The following is a 7,528-nucleotide window of genomic DNA, read 5'->3' as shown; positions in this document are numbered from 1 at the left end:
TACCCAGTCCCAGAGGGAGGGGGGGGGCGAGGACAGGGTCTGACCCACTGTCCCACCAGTTCTCTCATTACCTCTCAATCTGCTGCACGCATGGCAAAACAAAAACACGCCCTCCAGCGATCATCACCGGCGGGGATCGGCAGAACCCTGAAACAGAAGAGATTGGAGCACTTTAGAGGGCGTCCTGCTAAATTAACAGAATCCAATCAGCGGCCACTTAGCTGCCGTCCAAGAAAGGTGTTGGCACAGCTCTTGCTTCAGCAAATTGTGAAGCAGTGCAGGAGGAGCATGTTGCAGGATCTGACAACTCTGAATTGGAGCATCCTATACCAGTAAGGACGATGGAGCACTGGAGAAGACTATTCAGCCCCTTAGGGCTGTGATAGCTTTTCGAAGGAATGATCTGATTAAATGCATCGCTTTACACTTCTCTCGATGCCCCTGAAACTTTCTCCCCTTGCCGTAACATACCCAATTCCTTTTGGGAAGGTATAACTGAATCTGCTCTCGTGCCGAGCATAACTCGCTCCTCTGCCCTCTGGTTGTTTTGACAATTGTTTTCAATCTCGCAACTGGCCTGACTACCACTAGTTCAGTGTCTCCCTGATTAATCTGCCAAAAGCACCATTCGTAATTAAAAACATATTAAACCTTCCCTCAATTTCAACAACAGCTTCAAAATTCTCTCCAAATTTAGTGATGTTCACTGTTCCTGGTGCAAATCAACTCTCCTTTTAACATTCAAAATGCACAAACAGTATGGCAAATGACCAGATAGTCAAGGCCACCATCAGTTGAGAAACAACATACATCTGTACATTATATATACAGTACACACAACAAAATACCCTTCAGAAAACAAACACATACAGGGCTTAGAGGAAGAATGAGTACATAGGACTCACTGGATAGGGTCTTACAGAGAACAGCACGGTCTCAACGGGCTGTAGGAATCCATGCATTCAAAGCTCTATTTTGGGGAAATCATTAAAACTAGTTGTGTCAAACATTTCTGCGTATTTTTAGTGACTAAGAAAAAAAACTAATGGCCTTCCAGGAATCTCTACAAACACTACGAATCTTCTGTCCTCAACCCCAAAAGCTCCCTCAAGGGCCAGCACTGCCTCGAAAGGTTTTATTTTGAATTAAAAGCTATCGTACCACAACAGGAAAGACATACTGGCAACAAGAAAAACCTGACAGCCTTGAAGATCCAGCTTGGTAACTTATGCAACTCAGAGCTAAAAAGTGAAAGGAAGGAGCCTGCATTATGTAATAACTGCCAATGGGGCACGAACAGAAGCAAATGATGTGGGAAGTGAGACAGCATGGAGCTGGAGGAACACAACGGGCCAGGCAGAGCTCCCTTCCCCCCTCCCCATTTCTGAACAAGGGTCCTGACCCGAAACGTCAACTTTCCCTGCTCCTCTGATGCTGCCCGGCCTGCTGCGTTCCTCCAGCTCCACACGGTGTTATCTCTGACTCCAGCATCTGCAGTTTTTGCTATCTCTGATGTGGGAGGTGAGCTTCCAAGGCTACAGTAGCTAAGACACAGATATCTGAGACACAGTATCCAAAGATGAGGGGTTTGCCTTGCGAGCAGATTAGATCTATCATATGTGGAGTTTAGAATGAGATGAGACCTAATTGAGACATATAAGAAGGTAAAAAGGATTGGCAAAGTGGACATAGGCAGACTGTTTTCCCCGTATGGCAATCTAGAACGAGATGTCACAGATTTAGGATAAGGGGCAGCAGATTTAAAACAGAGGCGAGGAGAAATTACTCCCCTCAAAGCCTGTGGGTTACACTACCCCCAAGTGTGACGAATGCCAGTGCACTGAGGAAATTTGAGGAAGAGATAGATAGCTGAAGGGTTCAGAAGAGCGGCAGAAAAGGGGAGTTGAGACCGAGATGGGATCAGCCACCATTGTAACGATTGACAGAGCAGGTTCGAGGGGCTGAACTGTCTACTCCTGCTCCTCGTTCTTACGTTCAACAGGGAACCATTTGAGTGTGTGTAAACCTGAACATTTACCCTCGCTCGCTGAGCCTGAATGTCGCTTATGGGGACTATCATTAGGGAAATGACTTGTTGTGGATGATTGGGGGAAGTCAAGAAAAGACAAGACCCTCATGACCTGAGAGAGAACTGCAATAGATTCTGCGAGGACACAATCACATTGGTGAAACGGGCAGACACATTTAATACAGAGAAGTGAGAACTGACCTATGTTAGCAGGAAGAACGAGGAGGGGACAATAAAACACAGGGTACAATTCTAAAGGAGCAGTGGCACCTGGTGCTGTATGTGCACAAACCGATGACTAGCCCTGCCACATTCAGCAAAGTGATAAATGAGGGACACAGACGCAGGGCTTTATAATGTAAAGTCACCATAGCCCTGTCAGATCATCAGGCTGCTCTCTGTGACAATACTCTGGCTTTAAGAGGTGTATTTGGTCCTGGTTATTTTTATGAAGTAAGTTTGGGACACACTGCTGTAAAGCTAATAAAGTAAACTGCTTGCGAGGTCTTGGGGCTTTTTTTTTCATAAAGAAAGTTGGAACAATAGAAGCAGCCTGAATAGGTGGGGTCAAGCTCCCAGAGAATCAGAATTTTTTTTGTTTTAGCCTTCAGTAGCAGTTGCTGCTGGGGTCTTGAAACTGGATGTGGAAGCTGTATCCTCTCTGTTACAGCTAAAAGCTGGGGGTTCCCTTCCTGCTGCTAGAATTGCATGTGAGACAATCTAGTTTACGGAATTTGCTTTTGCCAAGTGTACATTTATGGGATGTTATATTTTGGAACAATAGAGTTTAAGTTATTCCAATTCTTTCTTTTGTTGTATTTTAACTATAGTAAAGCGCGTTTTGCTTCAAGATTGATAGTTTGACCAATTGAATGCAATGCCTGGCACTTGCCTTTAAAAGAAGAAAAAGTTAGGGTCTACGCTATGTTTTCATATATTTTGAAGTCTGGTCCATAACAAACTGGGGCTCTTGTCAGGATCAAGATCTTTAATCCCAGGTTGGGTTGAGGATTATTAGACTCAAAAGTGGTGAGTGGCGAGTGTTGAATTTTCTAGGTGTCTGATAGTCCCCATAAGAGGCATTCAGGCTCAGTGAGCGAGGGTAAATGTTCAGGTTTACACACACTCGAATGCTTCCCTGTTGAACATAAGAACTAGGAGCAGGAGTAGACAGTTAGCCCCTCGAAACTGCTGTCAATCGTTACAATGGTGGCTGATCTCATCTCAGTCTCAACTCCCCTTTCCTGCCACTCTCCTGAACCCTTCAACTATCTATCTCTTCCACAAATTTCTTTCTGGGTGTTGAATTCTGTTGGTTTAAATAGGGTGTGCCTTGTGTAATAATAGCAGGAATTAAACTCTTGCTGTTGGTGTCACTCTGCATTGCAAACCCAACATTCATTTAACTGAGCTCAACAATCCCCCCCGCCTTACATAGATATACAAAAGCAAGGTACTTACAGTGAGCCTTTAAACAAAATTAGTCTGGCATCAACTGAAGCACAGCACCTTGTGAAGGCTTTGGAGACAGTATAGAAAAGACTAACAAGAATGGTTCCATGACTGGGGGGGGGACTTCAATTATATGGGGAGTTTGGAAAAGCTGGCGTTGATCTCTTCAGAGTAAAGGAGGTTGAGAGGAGATTTAACACAGATGTTTAATACCATAAGGGAAATAGTCAGGGTCAAAAGAGAGCAACTGTTCCCCACCAAGATCAAGAAACAGAGGCCACAGATTTAAGGAAAATGGTAAAATGATCAAAGCTGCCACAGGGGAAAATATTTTTATGTAGTGACTGGTTAAGGAGCTGGAATGTAGCTCCTGAGGAGAAGGCAGATCATTTACTGGTTTTAAAAGGGAAATGGTTAATCGTGCAGAGAATGGAAACAGAAAACTTGCAGCACTTCAAGAAAATGTATTGGGAAGGGCAGGATGGGAGAAGCAGAATGGGCAGTATACTTTAATGTATTTACTCACGGGATGTACAGATGGTTGGTTTGGCCAGGAGTTATTACGCATCCTTGACCGTCCTTGAGATAGCGAGCAGAGGAGTCTCCTCTTGGGTGGTAAGATCCCACATTTCTTACAACAAAGCACAGGATTGTTTACAGGTGATCACAGAATCCCTACAGTGCGGAAAGGGGGCATTCAGCCCATTGAGTCTGCACCAACCCTCCGAAAAGTATCCCACCCAGACTTCCCACCCTAATCACCGTAACCCCACATGTACCATGGCCAATTCACCTAGCCTGCTCATCTTTGGACTGTGGGAGGAAACTGGAGCACCCGGAGCAAATCCACACAGACACGGGAAGAATGTACAAACTCCACACAGACAGTCTCCCAAGGGTGGAATCGAACCTGGGTCCCTAGCACTGTGAGGCAGTAGCCCTAACCACTGAGCCACCCCTCTAACCATGAGTTAGGTCATACAGCCCCGGAACAGACCTTTCAGTCCAACCAATCCATGCCGACCTTGTTCCCAAACTAAACTAGTCCCACCTACCTGCATTTGGCCCATATCCCTCCAAATCTTTCCTATTCACCTATCTGTTGAAATACCCTTTAAACACCGTAGCTGCACCTGCATCTGCATCTGCATCCACCATTTCCTCTGGCAATTCATTCCTCATGCAAACCACACTGTATAAAAACGTTGCAAAATCTTTTTCCTCTCACCTTAAAAATAAGCCCCCTGGTTTTGAAATCCCCCACCCGAGGGAAAAGACCTTTGCTATTCACCTTATCTGTGCCCCTCATGGTTTTACAAACCTCTATCGGGTCACCTCTCAAACTCCTTTCCAGTGGAAGAAGTCCCAGACTATTCTTATGACTCAAACCTTTCATACCCGGCAGCATCCTGGTAAATCCTTTCTGAACCCTCTCCAACTTAATAATATCCTTCTGATAACAGGGCAACCAGAACAGCACACAGTACTCCAGAAAAAGTCCAGTACAACTTCAACACGATGTCCCAACTCCTATACTCAAAAGTCTCAGCAATGAAGACAAGCATGCTAAACACGTTCTTAAACCACCCTGTCTATGTAACGCCTGACTGTTAATTGTATATTTCCTGCCCGTTTGTTTTAACAAAATACAATCTATCGTATAGGCTTGGTGAAAGTTGTGGCAAACCCTGTATACATTTTCCTGCTCCATTTCAACAAGTTCTTTTGAAGGGGTTGGCACGCTTGCTAAGTGCTGGGCGTGCAATAGCTGTGCTCGGCGAGGATTTTGGGGTGGGCAGGAGGAAATGAACAAAACTATCTTTTAACACTTAAAAGACACTTTATCAAGCCATGCTGCATTCAATTACTGAACGCCAGCACTTGTTAACCTCACTATCTTTTTCTTTCCCTCTCGCTGTCCCTGCAATGGCTCAACAATATTAATCTAATGAACAACGGGATTGTATCTACATTCCCCAAAAGCTCAGGAATCAGTCCCACAGCCACAGCAACCAGAGGAACGCTGCAATTAGATTCTCAACACCTCGAAGTTAAAAGAAGGGTGATGAACATGCTCTTTCTCCCAATGGTTTACCACATGCAACCAGTGCATGCACAGCAAGCTAGGACAGGAGTAGGAGTCGAATAACTTGCACAACCAAGTTGACTAATAGACTTGAAAGGGTACAGAAAAGATTTACAAGGATGTTGCCAGGGTTGGAGGGTTTGAGCTACAGGGAGAGGCTGAATAGGCTGGGGCTATTTTCCCTGGAGTGTCGGAGGCCGAGGGGATGACCTTATCAAAGTTTATAATATCATGAGGGGCATGAATAGGGTGAATAGGCAAAGTCTTTTTCTCAGGGTCGGGGAGACCAAAACTAGAGGGAATAAGTTTAACGAGAGAGGGGAAAGATTTAAAAAGGACCTGAGGGGTAACTTTTTCATGCAGAGGGTGGTGTACTTATGGAACGAGCTGCCAGAGGAAGTGGCGGAGGCAGGTACAATTATGACATTTAAAAGGTATTTGGATGGGTACATGAATAGGAAGGGTTTAGAGGGATATAGGCCAAATGCTGGCAAAGGACACTGGATTAATTTAGGATATCGGGGCGACATGGACGAGTTGGACCGCTTTCGTAACTTGTAAACATCCTTATCAGGCTTTCTCCCCTTCTGCCCAGCACTGTCAGAGGTGCCAGTCTTCCCATAAGAAGTTATAGCAAGTAACCTCCCAGACATGAAAGATGCCATGGTCACAATTTCAAAGAGGAGTCTTGACTGAATATCTATCAGTCAGCTAAAACCATCACTGAGTCAGGATATCTGGACATTATCACAGCTCTGTTAGGACACCGGCTGTCGATCCGCCCACATCACGGCCATGACGAAAATTCTCAAAGTATTAAAAAGTGGCTGTGAAGCACTTTAACACCTTTCACTGTTTCAGGATGTCTTATATACATGCAAGTTCTTTCAATCATTCCTTCTGACATTAAAAGACACTGTTACTAGTTTTTTTTTTAAATTAAATTAAATTAAAAATAGCACTTGCCATCTTGGTGGGACTGTGGTTAACAAGGGTTTATATGGGCAGGAAACAGCCAGGATATGTGCTCCAGATTTCTAGCTTCATTAGAAAGTTCTATCTGTGCCAACTACCCACACTTGCAAACACAAGCGCACACATATGTACACTATTAACAAACAGATTTGCTTATGGCCCTTTTGGCGTAGTAAAGTGTCCTAAAGCGATTTATCAAACAAAGTTAGCTATTGACCTGCATAAGGAGCTATTAGAACAGCTAAAAGGAATTAAGGGACATTTTAAAGAAAGGTAGAGAGGCAGTGGGGTTTAGGAAGGGAATTCCAAAACGCAATGCTAATGCCGCTCTAGCTGTGGACACCAATGAAATTCAGCAAGGTCAAAATTGTAATGACAGCGACCTGAGAGTGTAGGGCTGGAACAATTTACCAAGAGAGGGAGGAGGAATATGACAGAGTTAAGCAAGACAGTTTTCAAGCTGAATAACTGCAAAAACCGGAAGCCAGCGGAGGTCCAGCAAGCAAATTAAGAGATGAACAGCGGAGGCGAGCAAGTAGGAAGCATGAGAAACACAAGATGTATCAATTAAACTCCATTGTAACTCTGCCACTGTAAACAGGAAGTGTGGGTGGTTACTGCTACAGTAATCCTGAATAAACTCACGACTGCTCAGCAATTGAGGTCAAGTCATATAAGAGAGAGCCTGCTCACAAACTGGGATAATAAACAGAAGTGTTCCTTTTCCTAAGGATCACCTTGCGCACGCCTCACAACCTCCTGTCCTCATCGGTGAGCTCAGGACGAAGGCTCAGCAGAAACTGCAACCTCCGGTGACCGGGCTTCCTCTCCCGAGTCAGGGAATGATGAGTGGGTACAGCCTTCACTCCAGTACAGTATTCGGGTAAGCACTGCACATCCCCGAAGAAAACCTGAGCTTGACTGAGGCCCTGTCTGCCCTTTTTGGTTGGATAGGAAAATCCCGTTTTTTTTTGTTTTTTTTTTTT

The 7,528-nt window shown here is 44.6% G+C and overlaps 1 long non-coding RNA gene across 1 annotated transcript in view; it reads right to left on the bottom strand.

Annotated features, from left to right (window-relative positions):
- Window positions 1–69: 69 nt before the first annotated feature.
- LOC125486950 overlaps window positions 70–7,528 on the bottom strand; it is a 20,536-nt gene continuing 13,077 nt past the window's right edge. Inside the window, exon 3 of the long non-coding RNA XR_007265523.1 lies at window positions 70–147. This is a non-coding gene — a long non-coding RNA (uncharacterized LOC125486950). The remainder of the gene's footprint in view (window positions 148–7,528) is intronic.

This window comes from Rhincodon typus, chromosome 35 (genome assembly GCF_021869965.1).
Source record: "Rhincodon typus isolate 14 chromosome 35, sRhiTyp1.1, whole genome shotgun sequence".
In the NCBI taxonomy this organism is placed as follows: Eukaryota; Metazoa; Chordata; class Chondrichthyes; order Orectolobiformes; family Rhincodontidae; genus Rhincodon; species Rhincodon typus.
This window is presented reverse-complemented; position numbering and strand designations above follow the sequence as displayed.